Here is a 19106-nt window from a genome sequence, read left to right on the forward strand (position 1 = left end):
TTTAAGCATTTACACTGACCTGGAGAGCACACACTCGCTTTCAGAGAGTCACTATCCCTTCTTGAAGGAACCAGGGGTCCCTTTCTTGTTTATAAAGGCAACTAATCAGTCTTGCCTTGATTCCACTTGGCAAAGCCTCAGGGACAAGGAAAGAGAGTCAGGGGAGGAAGAGAACTCCTTCCCCTTGATTTTTCTTTGGCTTACTTTGATGTTTCGGTCTTGGCATAAATTTAGCAACAGACAATAAGAGTATAGCTAGATGGAAATAACTGAAGATGCGCAAACCTAGATAGGTGATTTTAGCCCTTAATAAATTCATGGGAACAATTATACTTTGAATCCAAGTTTCCCCTCTGTCAGAAATCACACATATGGCAAACCTGGCTAACTTGCCTGTAATCTTGCTCATCATATGATTTAGAATGAAGCAAAAAAAAAATCCATTTGCAAAGAGACCAGCTGTAGGATTAAAAGTACTGATTATTGTAGAATTTCTTCAGGACTTACATATGAGTGGTGGACAAAAATTGTGAAAAGGTCCCAAAATAAATAAGAGTGTTAAGACCCTAGAAATGCAAAGGTCTTCAGGATGGGCAAGGAGAGAAGGGACTTCCTGGAGTGCCCATCAGGGAGCTGGCAGCCGCTAGTGATGCAACAGGCAAAATCTGAATGTCACTTAAACGTTAGATTGCTCTGATAAGTGTTTTCACAGAAGGCACATGCTCAAAATGCAAATTCCAAAGGAAATAAAGCAAAACACAAGAAAAATGAATTATTTGTTCAACGTGAAAAACAACCCACAAAGAAGATAGGAAAGGAATACTGCAAAGTTACAGAAGTCCAAACATCATTTTTCACCCATGCTTCTTTCCTTTTCTTGGGCTCTGAAATAGCTCCATGAGGACTGGAAGGACAACAGTGCAAAGGAATCAGGGACTCTCCATTGGACAAACAAACAGGGTGTCCCCAGTGCATTTCTACTTCTCTTCATCCAGTTCAGTCAGTGTCTTCCCCCTCTAAATGCTTACCTGGCTGCTTTTTCTGCCTGGTATTCATATGCAAGGCATTTTTGAACAATGTAGTTTCATACCAGTAACGAGGTTGGGTGGCATACCACACAAAGGAGCTTGCATTTCAAATATTAGCACAAGAACTGCTTCTTGAAATATACCATTTCAATACCATTTCCAGCTCTGGGCAAGCACAGCTGGCTTCACGTGTCAGGGGTATTTAAGACCTTGCAAAAGGATGCAGTGTAAAGGAACTACAATGTAAGGTCCGTATCTCATATGCAATCAAAAATATGAGCTGGTATTTCCACTGCTGACACAGTGTGAGTATGTAATTGGCTTCATATTCATGGGGTTCAGTTGAATGAATAACGCCATAGTTAGAAGGAAAAATTATTTTGCAGCAAGGAGGGACCAAGGAGGGGACAAGGGGAGATAACTGACATGGAAAGTCATTTGATATTACCAGTTAAGCACCAGAATTGGGGTTTTGAAGATAATGCCAAACAAAATCGCAGACATTGGTTAGGAAACTCTTTCTCTAATCTGTGTTCTAGTTTTGTGGCATTCCAATGAATGATATCCCAAAATTATAAATGTTTTCTTCAAGCCAAATTTCCTGTGAATTGGCAACTATTAATTAAATTGGATTGAAGAAAATATGATTAATGTTGAAAAGGATGTATTTGCTCTGAATCTTCCAAAGGAAAACCTATTCTGTTCTAGTATGAGTATGAACCATTGTTATAAATAATTCATTATACACTGTGATAAATTTGAGGGCTTACTTAAATACTGACATTTTCTTTGTAATATTCGGCTACAATAATTAAATGCATTACAGGGAGCTAGGTTATTTATTAAGCATACATTTTAATTCAAGGCCAAATTCTTAATTTCCTTCACATAGTTTCTCATCTTCTCATTTGTAGATATTTCACTGCATCCTTTCACCAGGTCACTCTTTAGAAACAGCTACAAAATTATTGCATACATTTATTAATAACTACCATTTACTAAACAGGCACTCTAGCTACTTCATATGTTACCTAATTGAATCCTTGAGTCAGTGTTTTCATCTCCATTTCAGAGATGAGGAAGCAAATCCCTGAGGGGTTGAATAACTGGACCAAGGCTGCATTTAAACCCAGATCTAACACAACAGCCTGTGCAGTTTTCACTACGCGGTGCTATCTCCAACTGAAAGAAGTTGGCAATACCATCATAAAGGGAAATACAGTAAAATGTCAACTAATGTGCACTGAGGATGACTAGAACCAAGTGTATTAGAGAAAATACCTTTTCTAAAATACTAATTACTAGAGCTTGAAGAAAAGTTCTAGAATTACATACCTCCCCTTAATCCTAAATCATCAATATTCCTCAGTTATTTACATTTAAATTATTGGAGATTTAAATTTCCTTAGCTACTAGTTAAGTGCTTGTTAGCATTTTAATAAATATGGCAGGTTTACTTGTTAATAAAAATTCAAAGTAAATACAAAATTTAACTTCTCAATAAAATACTTTTATTGGGTTTGAAGACTATTTCCTACAAGAAATTGGTCTTATTCTCATCATCCTCATGCGTGTTTTCCTCTTTACTGCAGAGAAGACTTGGCAATTTGTCACAGGGCAAAATTAAGAAAAGAGGAAGAGGAGGAAGGCTCCACCTGCAAATAAATCATCATCCTCCTGCCACCAGTGCCCAGCAACCCTACTGAGATCCAAGGGGAGTTACAGGAAATATTTAGGATATTTATTTATTCAACTATTCAAATATTTACTCAACTATTCCCTAACGTGGCTACACTGTATTATCAACTTGTAAATGCTGAATTAGCTACCTTACCCTTCTTCCTGGTGCTTCAGAAGTGAAAAGCAAACATGAGATGTCCTTGGACCAGACAGGGCAGAAGAGGGGAGGACTTTAGACCAACTTAAGAATCTAACAAAAATCTATTTATATTAAATAGGGAGATATTTTGTTATGTGACTGAAACATTAACTGTCACTGGAATACAATGTAGCATCTTTTTACCAGGTAGTAACACCTATTTGAAACAAGGTTCTCCAATGCTATTGTGACTTACAAAATTCTAAGAATGAAGGTCTGTTGTGGGGTCCATCAGGTATGTTTTCCCCCTCCAAAATAGCCCCCCAAATAATCTGTAGCAACTCACAGAGCTTACAAGAGGAAAATGGAATAAAGTCCAAGCACTTTTTTATGTAGGTACAAATCCATCTCTCTGTATTTATGGGTGTGTGATGTAAATTATTTTACTAGATTTTAGAATATAAAATAAGGTAATACATGCTTATTCTAGGAAATCCTTTAATACTAAGCTATGTAAATATGCTATAAAAATAATAATATTCTAACTTCCCATATCCCACAGTTTTGTTAGCAGTTTGGTATATATCCTTCCACATCTTTCTTAGGCTCATGTAATATATACCTATTTTTATTCTTACTTTTTTCAAAATTGTTTTTCAAAAATAGGATTATATTACTCCACAGCTTGCTTTTTATTATTTACAAATAAATCATGGATGTTCTTCTGATTAATATATGAAAACACTCATTTAATAGTGGAATAAATGCTTCATAGTATCAATATACATAGTCAAATATCACATGAAAACACTTATTTAATAGTTGAATAATGCTTCATAGTATGAATATATAATAATGTATTCAACTATTCCCATTTTTAAAGGCACCTCGGCTATTTCTAGTAATTTGTTTCTATAAGTAATGCTGCAATAAATGCCCCTCAACATACATGTTTATCTAGTGGTGATTTTATTTCTATAGAATCAACTCTCCAAACTGAGAGTACTGGGTAAAAATAGATGTCCATTTTAAAATTGAAGAGATACTGCCAAAGATCGATAGCATTTTACATTTAGCTTAAGGTTGGTACAGATGTTCACATATAGAAATATTTATAGATACGTGCATACACATAGCTTAGTTTACAAACATATATTTTCTTGCTCTGTCAACCAAGAGGGCCTAGTAGCAACAAGCCTGCTTAGCACCCAAATTTTGGTTTCCAACACCATTCTCCAGTAAAAAGAACCGGGGAGAAATGGCTAAGTCCAGGGCTGGAGCAGGAAATATACAAAATGAGCCTGGAACAGCGTGGCCAACAAAATAAATAAAGCAGTTTTAGATTAGAACCCTAAATTAAAAATTATGATCCATTAGTCCATATTGGCATAGATAAGAAAGTGAATAAATAAATAAATTGGGGAGCCCAGAATATCTTCCATGTAGAAGAACTGAAATAATTCATGAAGATAATCTGTCATCAAGGAAGTAGAGGTTAATTCTATTCCTGAAGTATGATCTATGCATAATGACTTCTTTCCAAAGGATGTAGTATGGAAAGGGGCAAAAAATAGTGACTTTACAGTTGGAGAAACCTGACAAACACTACCTCAACCAGGTCAGTGTTAACAGTGAGAAGTCATGTTGGAAATATGTACTGTTGATATAATGGGATGAGAATGGGATTTGATGTCTATGGTCTTCCTCCCAATAATCCACAACCCCAGTTCCATTAGTGGGGCATCCTGTAAGTAGGCCTCAAAACTGTCAAGGTTATCAAAAACAAGGCAAGTATGAGAAACTGTCACAGCCAAGAGGATGCTAATAAAGAGACATGATGACTAAATGTAATGTTTCCTGGATTAGATCCTGGGATAGCAAAAGGACATTAGATAAAAACTAAGGAAATCTGAATAAACAACAGACTTTAGTTAATAATGTTTCAATATCACTGCATTCATTTTGACAAATGTAAGACAGTAAGGGAAACTGGGTATGAAGCCTACTGGAACTCGCTGTAGTATCTTTGTAATTTTTCTGTAAATGTAAAAATACTATAAGATCATCCATACAAGAAAAAAATGTTATGATTATAAGATTCAAGCAAGAAACAGGTATTGTTAATTTGAGTTGGAAATGTTAATACGAACTTGTAAGTTTTAAAAATATGTACATTCTGGTTCCATCAACTAAAATGACCAGTAGAAGTAAGTGCCCCAAACCCCTAGATTTTGGCCTTTAATTCCATCCTCCACGCTTCAGGCTGGGAGGCTAACAGGAATCACTCCTACTAGCCCCAGGGTACTGTACCCTCCCTGGAGGCTTCCACACCTCTGTAACTAGACTGTTTACTACAGCCTGCAAATTACTCAACATGACTGTGCCATCAGTTTCTTGCTCGCACCTGAATCGCACAAGTGGTTAGGAGAGCCCTTACTTAACTCACGCTGCGATGCGATGGCTTGCGCCCTCTGGGATGGCTGCCTTCTGGGGGCGTGTACATGCTCTCAGAGACCCCTCTGACTGCACTCCCTATGATACCAGTGGCCTTTCCTTGGGCTCCTCTTAGCTTCTGCCCCCACCAGTACACACACTGTGGCCAAGGTCACATTCTTCCCAGGGTAGCCTGCACTCAGTGACAGTTGGTCAAAGCAAAGGTATAAAATCCCTGCTATTCAGCTCCAAGTGGGACCACTGTGACAGGCTATTTTACGCAAGAGCTCCCGACAGGGGTGTCCCAGGCTGGCCCAGCCTGCGCTGCAGCCCAGCTCCTCCCTCTACCCAATCCTGCTGCCTTCCTCTCCTGCTCCTGGTGCTGACACCTATTAGATATGTGCACACTATAAACTCCTTCTCATGGTTTGCTTCCAGAGAAATCCCCTGGCAACATGCTGCTCTGGATGCCTGTGAAAACAGCCCTGCACCAATACCTCCATCACAAACTCCACATGTGGTCTCTGGAACCCCTGTGACTGTGGAGGGAGGGCAGTCTCCTTCCAGACAGAGGCCCCCTCCCTCTGCCACGGGCCAGTGGGGCTTCCTCCGATGAGTTAGGCACCAGCCCTCTGGGCTCCTCAGACGCAAGGAACAGACCTCACATGTCTCGGCGTGGGTCCCCTAGATGCTCCCCTCACTAGGACAGGAGTTAAGGGTAGGAGTCCCCTTCCCTCACTCTTGGGGGTAAGGAATAGTGGTGTTAATCAGAAAGACAAATAAAAGCAGGTGGAGGGAGAATAAGGCCAGCGGAGCTCACTAAAAGGGACTCAAATTGTTAATCAGATAAAACCAGAGGGCCGAAAAGGACTCACACTTAATTAATTAACTGGTTTCAAAGGGCAGGAGTGACTTAGAATTCCCCAAATAAAGTATCAGAGCGCAGCCCATGTTTTCATTGTACCAATTAGATAATGCCATTGTAAATCTACTTGCCTGTGGAAAGGGCCCAGCTATTTCTTTAACTTATTGTATATGCTATTCTTCTTTTTCTTCTTTCAGCCCCTTAATCAAGTAACTTTGTTAGCAAGACAGGAGATAGATCTCTGAAGTGTAAATAAACCTATGTGGGTAAAAAATACCGAGATCCAGACCAACAGTCACCTAAATAACCCTATTCTTAAGACAAAACTTCAAAGGAATTATGAATCACCTGCATACATCACACCTTATGCTGACTCCTACCCCAAAAGTCCTATAAAACCCCAGACCCTACACCCTTAAGCACGCCCCCTCTCTGAGGTTACCCACACTCCCCTTTCCTCGACTCTCTGTTCTACTCCAGATAAATAGGGAAGGGCTGCCGAGAGTGCTGATTTAGGCTTCCAAGTTCTTGTTGCCTGAGTGACCCGGAGAGGACTGCAGCTGTATGATTATACTCTTAGCAGCCTGCCCAAAAACCTCCTTTCTTTGCCTTTGGGAAGTTCTCAGAACATCATCTCACTCCATCCAGTGCTCTGCAGCTCCCCCACATCCTGGGGTGGTAGTTAGCTCCCATGCCGTGCAGATTCAAGCAGACACTGGATGCCAAGAGACAAGATGTCAGTGAGTCCTTTATGTCTACTTAGAATTATTGTCCTGGTGGTGCCCTGGAATGTGGGACCTATTGACTTCATTCCTCAGCCAAAACCAACCCTGAAATAGTCCCATTTTAACAACATGTTACCTTATGGAAACGCTCGAATATGGCAAGAATACCTTTTGGAAGAACTCCAGTGGTAGCCTTCTCTGAGGAGGGAAGTGGGTGGGCAGGGGAGAAGGACAGGATTGAGACATAACTTTTGCTTTGGGGGCTTTTGTACCATGTACATGGATGCTATACCTATTAGACTGAATCTTATGGAATTACCAACATTTGACCATTTTTTACCTACAATTTCCTTATTACCTTGTCTGTACTCAGCACAGTCAATTATAGGAAACCAAAAGTGAACTACTTGATGTTTCTCCCACCACCAGACTGTAATAACTGTAAGTGGCTTAAGCTGTCCCTTTTCTCTTCTTCTCCAACCTTGACCCTGTTATGTCATTTTCCTACTTATATCTTCTACACTCAAAGTTTGCTTCTGGAAGCAGAATAGAAACAGGATGCGACCTAAGGAAGCTAACTAGTAACCTTCCCACTCTGTCCCCACTGTATGTCCAATAGCCTCCTCAAAGCCTCTTTCAAGACTCTGCTAAGACAACACCTTCTCCCTCCAGTCTTTTCTGAATTTCTTCTCACTGCCTACAGCCCACTGAAGAGAGATTGGCCATTCTTCTGTGCAGATGCCTATCAAAGGATCTATCACAGTATTGGTCTCATGTGTAGACATACCTGGCTTCGTCATTAGACTATTCATTTTTTTAAGAAAAAAGTTCATGTCTTCATATCCCAAATTAGAACAGTGCCAGGATCAGACCAGTAGGTTCTGATAGAACAGGATCAATAAACGGTTGCTGAATGAATGAATGACCTCATTATGAAAGCTGGCATTATGTCACAGCATAAACAAAGTCAGCAAATACTTTGCGCTGTAGGCTGCTTATTCTGGTTTGAGTGCAATATTCTGTCTCAGTGTGCAATGGGCTACAACTGTGAATCATTAGCTTATGCGGACTTTTACTCAATGGTCCGTATATGATAGATGTCTTGGATACGTAGTCCTAGCACACAGAAATGCACTCTTTCTGAAAACATACCTTGACAAAGAAGGGTAGCCAATAAGACCCTGGCTCATACAGACGATAATTCCGTTATGCTTCATAGCCTCCAAATTTCTATCTTGCTTCTAAGTAATGAGGAATTTCAAGTCTCCAAGGAGGACAAATAACATGAGAAAACTTTGTCAGGAAACTCCAGATCCCCAGGGCCAGAGCTTAGAAAACACTAATGCAGGTGAGGCTCTTCTCAAGAAGTTTTGAGTGTATAAATTCCTCTTTGTCAGAGTTACCATGTATTAGTCTAGGACAGTTATTATATTTTCTTATTATAAGCATGCACTGTGTTCTGCATCTGGAGCATTTGCCAAATTTTAGATTTATTCCTATTTCTATACATCTGTGAAAAGAATGTGTGCTCTGTTTCATCAGGGAATTACTTGAAGTCACACATTGCTAATTCCAAATGAATAGAAGCAGTGATTAATCTGGGAGATATGAGCTCGCCACTATTCATGTAACAGATGTCCATTATGATGAGTTACACATTTGTCTCGTGTTTACACTAGAATACAAAAAAAGAGGATTCAAGTATTTTGTGGGGGGAAAAAAACAAAAGAAAGAAAGAAAAGAATGAAAGGGGGATGTGGGGAGGTAAAGAATTAGAAAATACTTGAAAATGTTTACTCGGGTGTCAGGTTAGATGCAAAGGAGCCATGTGCTAGGACGTCTGCAGGTCGGCAGGTAAGGGGTGGAGGGGAAGTGGGAGTTGGGGAAGAGGCCGAAGCCGGGGGTACATGTTCCTGGCTTCATTTCAGGTGTGGATATTAACTCAGTTCATCTCACTTGGCTGACAGAAGCACTAATGCCAAAACCGGCAATTTCATCAGCATCGGCTACACAGAAGATGGGATTTCAGAGGGAGGCATGAGAAAAGGGAGAATGATGTATGTAATTTAGTCCAATAATTAAAAACAAAGTTGGCCGCCTATCTTCCTGTCAAGAATACATATCAGACTATGGAGTTGGACGAAGTGCAAGAGGCTGCCTGCTGGTCCAATGCAAACTTTATAGTTGACTCTCCAGCAAAAAAAAAAGTCATTACAATGATCATCCTATGTGTTTTCAGGGACTCCGTGAGCAGAGCCAACACAGCAGGAGGACACAAGCCCAGAGTAAGTGCGGAGGAGGCTCCAAACGCTCCACCCTGGAGCTGTTAGTTTGAGCACCACGAATACAGTGGTAAAACTGAGTGACTTCTCCAAAATCACTAGTGAAAGAAAGTTTCCAGAACTTCCCTTTCTTTCATTATTTGCCTCCTGTCCTCATATACCCAGGAACTAAAGCAGAGCCTGGCATATGGTAAGAACTAAATAAATATATGCATATATAAACACGCATTTTTTAAGTGAATTAAATGAACATGGGCTGGACTTAATGAATGACATGTGCACACAGATGTATAATATTTATCAATGGATTCTTTATCTTGTGCATTTGCAGGCTCACTGGATTATAACAGATGCAGTATCATGATGAAAAACTAATGAATCCTCTCTGAATGTCACACCAAAGCTGTTAAGTCTCCTGAACTATGCCTTTAAAGAGCTTCTTTATAACAGCAACATTTTTTAGAGGAGGGCGCAAGCTCCATTTTCTTACATAATAAAGAGAAAAGATTAGCATGGCCAATTGATAAAGAAGTAATCATTCAAATAGACTCACTGAGGGTTTTGCCTCCAAAACACTTTAATCACTATTCTTCTGTATTTCCAGTAATGTATCAAATCATTCTTCAATTGCTTCTAAAATGTTGAGTTTAAGATGTGAAATGCTCCACTTTTACATCTCAACCTTTCTTTTTGAAAATTATTTGAAGATTATGCTAGAAGCAAGCAGCCTCCTTGCATTTTGTGACACTCAAGTCTAAATAGGGGGCAGAGCTATTCTTCAAAATAGTCCTTGAGTTGATCAGCCTTCCGGGAACCATGCGGGCCAACAACAGCATATTTGTCTACCTTAAGCAATGCAGGGAGGGAAACATGGCAGAGGTGGCTTCAATGATTAAGGAAGAATTCAGGTAATTAAAAAGGACATGTTGCTATGCCAAGTTAGAAGTGTTGGGAAGTGGGAACTCTGAGCCAGCTAAGGTTTTTTCAGGCATCCTAAATCTCTTTGCCAAAAAAAATATTTTTTTTTATTTAGTCTAATCCCACCAAGTGAGTCAAGCAGATGATGACAGAGAAAGAAAGCTTCAGTTTTTGAAGGAAGAAGGAATTAGGATAATACAGTGGTCAGCAAAATTCTTCTGTGAAGAGCCAAGTAGCAAATTTTTTTGGCTTTGTGTGCCCCATGGTCTTTGTTACGAATAGTCAATTCTGCCATGGTGATGAAAGCAGTCATAAATAATATGTAAACAAATGTGTGTGGCTGTGTTCCAATAAAACTTTATTTATAAAAGCAGGCAACAGGCAGGTTTCGGCTCACAGGCCATAATTCGCTGACCCCTGGGATAACATGTAGATGGCTCTCCAAAACGACTGAAGCCTAAGGAAAGATGCAGATCTCAGGTCAAATTGAAAATTCCAGTGTTTTTAAATTCCCTGTATTTTAAAATGTGCTTAGCAGTACCTCTGCTTCTTGTGGCCCTCAGGGTGTTGGCCTTCCCATTGCATTTTCCTTAAATGCATCACTGCGATGCACATCTTTTCATCAAACTGTGCGTAAGCTTAGAGTCAGTCAACAAAATAAAGTCATTCTAAATATTCCAGGAATAAAGAATTAAATAAAAGGATTAGGGCTTACATCAATGTTGAAATATCTCAGGGAGTGGGGTCAGGAAAGTCACTTCCAAAGACCAGGGAAGCCCACCTGGAATAGCTCAGCCCAGCATGGCAGTGTGGGTGGCTACCAAAAGCTCTGCCAAAACCACTCCCAGTTGCAAGAATCTCTGAGAAACCTCTCACCAGCTGTCTCGGTCTATACCAGGAAAGCATCTGGTTCTCACTCACTCCCTGAAAAGCCACTGTGAGTCTCCTGTCAGCCCAACAACCTGCTGCAACCACCCTTGAGCATAATAGCTTCCACTTCCCCTTCCGCTGAAAAAAAAGCATGTGTCACCTCTTTGGCCAACTCTACATCAGGACCATGCAGAAACAGGGACTGTAAGAGATGCAGTGCTCACCCTCCCTTCAGCAGGACAGGAGTGACTGCAGAAGAGGCAGGACGGATGGCCCCTTGACAGCGGCTCACCCACCACATTTCTTTCCACTGTCAGTGCAGCATCCAAACATTCTCCATTTACTCATTTTTAACTTCCAAATAGACAACATCATACTTTTGTCCTGCTTGCTACAACTATTTCCCATACATCCAAAACTCACTCACGCTTTCATGCAAAATGGAGCCACAAAATCCTATTTGTTATTTTATCTATAAATGGTTGAATTTGTGTTCTAGGTCAGTCACATAGCTCTTTACTATTCCACAATTTAAATACCGAAATATAGCTTTAATGCACTCCTTATATAATAGGCAGAGGGAAGGAGGACACATTTCATTAATATGTACAGCTACAACCATATCAAAACAGGAAGAAAATGTGCCTGGCTATTACAAGCCTTATTTTTACAGCTGGTCACATGACACTGTTAGTTTTTATAACTTTCTTCTTCTACTACTCATGTGGACACACAGCCACCCAGCACACTCAAGTAAGCTCACCACCCATCCTGAACACCAAGCTGGGATTTGCCAACCTGCGGTTATCATCAGGTAACTTCTCTGTGCTAGTCCAGCCTAGGTCTCTCCAACTCCTGGGACCCCCAACAGAGCCCAAGGCCTTAGCTTCTGCCTGACTCAAGGGAGGCAAATAGATTAGTGTTGGGAATGCCAAGGTGGGGAGACAAGTCTATCCATGCTGCCATGTGCCCATATCCACACACTCCTCCCATCTCCTACCCCCATGTTTTAGCCTTTGAATCTGGTCTCTGGTCACCTAGATGGGTACAAAATTTAACTGTGCCTTCAGTTAATGGAATCTCTCTTTCTCTCTTTCCCCCTTCTTCCTGCCTCCCTCCCCTCCTCTTTCTCTGAAATCCAATAGATTTTAGAGAGAATGTCTTCATTCAGATCATACCTACAAGGCATATATTAACTCTCTTTGATCTAAACTGGGTGGCTGAGTTGAGTAAAGGCTGGGGTTTATGGATTTAGATTCTGCATGAACACATTTGCTTTGTACCAAGGAAAAGCCTATTTCAGGACATCAAAGTCTAACTCCCTTGGCCACCCAGTTCTCAAATGCGTGCTGGTGGTCAAGGGCAAGGATAATATACATGGTGGTTTGGTGCAAGCCCTACCCCCCATTCCTAAGAAACCAATAGAGAAGACTTCTCCTTTAATGATAGATGTTTAATGGGCAAGGGATAATGAGATTTTTTTAAAAAAAGAAAAAAAATGGTGAAATGTTGATATCTGAATAAGCTTTGTCAATAAAAGTCCCCAAAATACCCAGGTTAGAATACCAGTTTCCAAATCCTCCCTCTCTGTCCCCCTCCCCTACACCACACTCACACACACACACACAATAATGAATTTTATGAGGCAGGTCAAAATGGACTCCAGGTAGTATATGAGAATGGGTTTAAGTGTCAGAAGGATCTGGGTTCCAGTTTTGCTCTGCCCTTACTGTGACTCCCTTAACATTTTACTTAACATCTCTAAGCATCAATTTCCTCATTGGGAAAATGTGGATAATTACAATTTTGTTAAGGAAATTATCCCAAACTTGGAGTGAGGTGAAATGAACCAAGGCATGAGCTTTCAAAATCTTAATGGAACGCTTATTATGGCCTGCCTAAGAGTTACTTAATTATCTAGAGAATGTATTTCTGTTTGACTTTTACTTTTTTAATTTGATTAGAATTTAGATGCTCTGAAGCTACATGTTAATTCAGAGACTTCTGTCCAGTAGAAAAGATAACCCCAAAGGTTGTGGTTTTGTTGCCCTGTAGGACATCAACCAGTGCTGAATATATCCCAGAACTCTTATTCCAACACTTATTTTTCCTCAAAAGGCCTGTAAATACCAAGTTCCTCACAATGCCCTTGGAATCAGCTTGGTCTTCTTATGGCTCCCATCATTAATTATTGAATAAATTCTTGACATGTGTTCATTCTGTATTGGTATGGGATTCATGTTTCTAGCTCTTTGACAATACCTATGTCATGAGTTTGTTACAAGAATTAAATAAAATAATGCAATTAAAGTAATGAATAAGGCCCTGACACACATTAAACAGTTAATGAATGATGGCTATTATTATTAGTTATTAAATGCAGTTTGAGCCACAGGAAATAAAAAATGTAGTATACTCCAAACTTCACCCAGAGACACCCATGCAGTTAAAACAAAAGAATAAAATAAAGAGACTACTGATTTAATATTGAGCTCCAGCTTGACTTCCCTTGAGACTGTGGACTCCCCCAGACTCCAGCCCAGTGAACTGAGCTTTTGAATTAGTGGCCATTTTCATGGATGATGCCAGATCTTATACTTATTGGGATCTATAGCTGTACACAGAATAATTATTTTATCACATAAAGAAAAAGAAATATAATTTTCCCACCTCAAATGGCCAATACTAGATAATGAAATTAAAATTGGGATTAAAATAAAAAGTAGTATTTTTCCTCTCCAACCTGCTTTGATATACCCAATTGTTATTCTTCATTTTATTTCCTCTCATTTTAGTGGGCTATTACCTGGTTTTATTTCCCAAAAGTTTTTAATAGCTGTGTCCTTTGTATCTCCCTATATCTGATTTCAGTAACTGCTAAAAATAATGGTGTTTTCTCATGAAAACCTTGTCCCCGAAGAAACTATGGGACAATAAAGAGAAGCATGACCAATTTCTCCAATGTCACTATGATTTTGGTTGCTATTTATGTTCAAGTAACCTTTTCAGATTATAAATCCTCAAAAAAAGAAAACTCAGTTTTTGTTTTCGTTTTCTGCTTTTTGGATTTATTTTTTTGGTTTGTCTTTTAAAACACGACATAGATGTTAAATCAGTTTTGACTCAGAGGAACCAAATGAATTAAATAATTGAATAAATCTTGAAATAATACTTTAGAAGTGATTCATAACCTTCCATATTGGTGTCTCGAGAAGAATGAAAAAGCATCTACAGAAAGAAACACGCATACTGAGGCACAAAATATCCACATACAAGGGAACCAAATGGAAGTGGAACTTACTCTGCATTACACAGAACCACAGAGGCTGCGTCACCAGGTACTTTTTAAATACCTTCAAACATTGAAACACAATGCAGGGAGCTATTTGTGCTCATTTAAAAAGGCAAACTAACGAATATAGGGACTTTAAATCATGATAAAACATTCAGCTGTTGTTCAGTTCCAATGAACCAAAGTCTGAGTTGAATTTAAAATAAAGGGAAGGAGACAAATAACACATGTAGTACTGAAATGTTCTTTCTATTTGCAGAGCTTATTTATGTGTCTAGACAAGTTCGGACACATTTATATGTATCTTCAGATACATGCACATACTTATGTACATACGTATGTGTACATATGTATTTTATATATATTCGCACAAACACACACACATTTCCTAGCCTTTGAAATGAGAGAATACCACTGAGCAAATGGAGAAATCAGGGTTGCAGTAGCCCTCATTTAAGATTACTCTAGCCTCTTCTTGCTACTCAAAGTGGGGTCCCTGGGCTGGCAGCATCAGCTAGCAGCTAGTTAGAAATGCAGACTCTCAGGCTCTACCCCAGATCTCCTGCATCAGAACATAGATTTTAACCAGATTGCCCAGTAATTTGTATGCCCAAACTAAGTCTGAGAAGCTCTACCCTAGATCCATGCTATCCATAATCAAAGCTATCAGCCACATGTCTATTCAGCAATTGAAATTTGACTAGTGAGACAGAGAAGTTGCATTTTTCATTTTAATTCACTAAAAAATTTTAAACTAATACCAAATTCAGTAATTGGAATACTTTTAAATATGTCTAGAACAACTCAGGTATAAGAATCTAAATACAAATCAGGTATTTCTGTTGAAAATTTAGCATCCAAATTGAGAAGTGCTCAAGTGTATAAAATATACACCAAATTCCAAAGATTTAGCATGAAAAAAATTTATGTAAAATGTGTCAATGATAATTTTTAATAGTGATTGTAGGTTAAAGTGATAAAATTTCAGGTATGTTCTTAAAATTCATGTGCTTCTCATTTACTTTTAAAATGTGACTACTAGGAAATTATGGCTCACTCACGACCAGTGCTGCTTTAGATCCATGGTTCTCACACCATAAAATTACTGGTGCCTGGATCCCAATCCTAGAGATTCTGGCGAAATTGGTCTGAGTTAGGCCTACATGTTACGAGTTTAAAACTCTCCCCAGTGATCCCACTGAGATGCCAAGATGGAGAACCCCTGCCCCAGATTAACATAGATTCATTAATCCCAACTGGCATGGCCTCAGAGGGACCTTCTAGCTTTTGGGAGACCCCATGATTCCTCAACTACAATGTGTTAATGGGAAAGTAGTGCCTATTTCTTACCTGAAGAATGAAAAAGTGTCCCGTCTGATGTTATATGGGCTGGAGGCTGGGTGATATTATTCTACCTCAATTTTAGACAGAATCAAACATACCCAAACAGATGAAAATCAATCTTTTCCCAATATCTCCAGAAACTGGTCACCAGTTCTTTCAGCAATTCATTCCCGTATCTGGTATAGTGGCTCTCTGATTTCTGTATGCTTAGAATAATCTTTTGGAGAGTTTGTTTCAAAGCAGACTGCCGGACCCTAGCAATTCACAGTGGCTCTGGAGTAGGGTGACCGACCACCCTGGTTTGGCCTGGGACAGTCCTGGTTTGGTTTTTGGCACAGAAAGCTCACATCCTCAGAACTGGTCCATCCTGGCCAAAGCAGGACAAGTGGTCATCCTGACCCCAAGGAAGAGCATGTTTAACAAGCAGCCCAGGTGACCCTCATGGACTCCAGGTGAACACAGTTTGAGAACCAGTTCTAGAAACACAGGGTCTTAAATACTTTTTCATGATGTTCTTTCTGGATTAACCAATGGCCCTAAGAACGCAGCTACTGAAATTACAAAAATAATCAATTCAGTAAATAACTGATTGGGGAAACTGTTCTAATCTAATCAAACATATCAGTAAATCGTGTAAAACTATATGCAAGAACAACTACAAAAAGAATCACCCTGTAAGATTCCTCAAGGGAGGAACAACCTAAGACAGGCACAGTCACAGGGGGGCCATCAGGTGAGAAATTGGGGATCAACAGAAGTGAGGCTTAGAACCTCACCCCCCCTGTTTTGAGAGAAATCTTCTGCATCCGTGGATGTTTTGTTGCCCTTGTCTAGCTTGGATTAATACTTAGTCTATAGGCACACACCTGATCATCTACATTTGCCCTCTTACAGCACTAAACTATGTTTTCTACCCTTATCTTGCATCTACCTACCACTTCAGCATTTTATTTTAAAAAATAATAATAATAATAATAATGGAGAAATGTGGGATTCACATATAAATCAAGTATAAAAATCAAACGAATATTCATATCTGACCTGATTGTTTATAGTTCATAATGCGTGATCAAAACCGAAAGTTTCTGTGATGACTGCCCTTGTACTGTTCACCATGTAAGAACTTATTCACTATGTAAGAATTTGTTCACCATGTAAGAACTTGTTCATTGTGCTTCAGATCGGAGACTCATGAGAATTAGGCTTGGGGTGGATTAATGATTGTGCATTGAGTCCCCTATACAGAATTTTATTGTTGTTAACAACCATATGATCAATAAATATGAGAGATGTCCTCTCAAAAAAAAAAAAAAAAAAAGAATCACCCTGGTAGCCTTGAAGGGAATTTTTACTATCAGGAATTCAGTAGATAGGGGCCAGGCAGGCAAAGTAAGTGTGTGACATGAAGTCATGTCAGCCTTCAAGTTTGAGTCATTGCTTCTGGCATTTGTTAGCTGTGCAACTTTGGGGAAGTTCCTTAACCTCTCTGTGCCTCAGTGTTTTCATCTGTAATGATGACATGAATAATTCATACCAACAACAAAGGTCAGTCTTGAGAATAAGAGAATAAGAGATAATGGCATCAGACAAATCCCAGTTGAGTGACATTCTAGAACATACCTGACCAGTATTCCTCACTAGCACAGTTAACAACACTTGTTATTACTATTGTGAACTGTATATTAGGCATAATACCAACAAGAAGAACATCATCTTGATTCACCATTTTCTGGAGAAACTAGGAGCTGGAAAGCTGTGGAGATGAGGGTTGCGGGAAGAGAAGATGAAAGGGAAGACGAAGAGGACATGAAGACTGCTTATTTTGTCTACCGTTAGCCTCACCCTGTAACTTCTGACACATGAGCCTGTTGGTTTTCGTCCTAACGTTAATTCAGTCTGTAATTATTTTATTTATTCAACTGTTCTCTGTTCTGAGTCTGCCCTGCCCTGCCCCTCTGCCCTCTCTCTCTCTCTCACAAACACACACACACACGCACACAGGTGTGCCTGAACGCATGCCCTACTAGAATATCATCTTGAAGGCAGAGACATTGTCTGTCTTTGTCATTTCTGTATCTACTGTACCCAGCACAGCACCTGACTTGGAGTAGAGACTTTATCTGTATTTACTGAATGAGGACATGATGCCACTGACCATCAAAGAGTGGAGAGTAAGCACTCTGTTTGCACTGGAACTAGAATCCTTTTCATACATGTTTCCTCCTCTAGCCTCCTTGTAGCCCTCTTACTTCTCAAAGAATAAAAGCCCACAAGCAAAGAGACAAACACCACTCCATGGACCCAGTAGTCTTGCTTAGGGGGGAAAAAGCCTCAACTTTTGGATCCAGATTTGCTGCCCCAGGTGGTGGTTTACATTTGTAAATATCGGTGATAGAGCTTAAAGAGAAATGCCTCAGTAATCGTTTGCACTATATTGTACCTTGTGTTTTCAATTTAATTTAAGCCTCACAAAAATTTTGTTAGATAAGCAGGGCAGATGTTTTTACCTCGATCTGAGAGATATAAAAAAAATTTTTTAAGGGAAGAAAGAAATTTAAGTTGGCCACAGCATTCATACAGTTAATTCACGGGTCACTGTATCAGTCTGCGGGGGCTGTCATAACAAAACGCCACAGCCTGAGCGGCTTAAACTATGGGCATTTATTCTCTCACAGTCCTGGAGGCAGGGACCTCCCAGACCTCGGTGCCATCAGGATTGGGTTCTGGCAAAAGCTCTCTTCCCGACTTGAAGACAGCCATGCTATTGCGTCTTCACAGGGTAGAGAAATTAAGTTCTGGTGTCTCCTCCTCTTCTTATAAGGACACCAGTCTTACAGGATTAGCACCACAATCTTAGGACCTCATTTAACTCTAAGTGCCTCTTTAAAGGCCCTTTCTCCAAATGCAGTCCCATCTGAGGTTAGGGCTTCAACAGATGAATGGGGGAAGCACAATTCAGTCCAGAAAGGATGTACTCCCTTGGAGGGGTGGGATAGGGGCAGGAGGGTTAACAGGGTGAGCAGGGAGGAACTACACTTAGGAAACAGGGAGGAGCTAAGAAGTAGTTACACTAGGGGGCAGCAGAGGATGGCCTGCAGACTGAATTCCAAGGCCACCTCTATTTTGTAGATAAACTTACTGGCCATCAATACATATACATAAACCATTGGCCATCATCTACATATTGCCAATTGCAACAACAGCCGAGGGCAACAGAGGCTATGGTTCACAAAGCCCAAAATATCTACTTTCCTGTCCTTTACAGAAAAAGTGTGCTGACTCCCAGGTTAGGCCAATATATGATTGCTCATTTCATCCACAAGACAGCTCCAGAGGCTGGTATTCTTTCCACTTCACTGATGAGGCAGTGGAGGCTCTGGGAGGCCAAGTGACTTCTACAATCACAGCCAATACTCTTGGGGAGGAACTGCAACAGTGGAAGGCCACCCTTCCCAGGCTACCCCACTGCAGGGCTCCAGGCTGCCCTCCTGGACCTCAGAATTGCACTCGGTATCGCCTGTGTATGTGGC

General features: G+C 40.0%; 1 long non-coding RNA gene across 1 annotated transcript in view; it reads right to left on the reverse strand.

Annotated features, from left to right (window-relative positions):
* The window catches only part of LOC118926183 (uncharacterized), a 132114-nt gene that overhangs the window by 93644 nt on the left and 19364 nt on the right, over positions 1-19106 (reverse strand). The window lies entirely within an intron of this gene.

This window comes from Manis pentadactyla, chromosome X (assembly GCF_030020395.1).
Source record: "Manis pentadactyla isolate mManPen7 chromosome X, mManPen7.hap1, whole genome shotgun sequence".
Classification (NCBI taxonomy): domain Eukaryota; kingdom Metazoa; phylum Chordata; class Mammalia; order Pholidota; family Manidae; genus Manis; species Manis pentadactyla.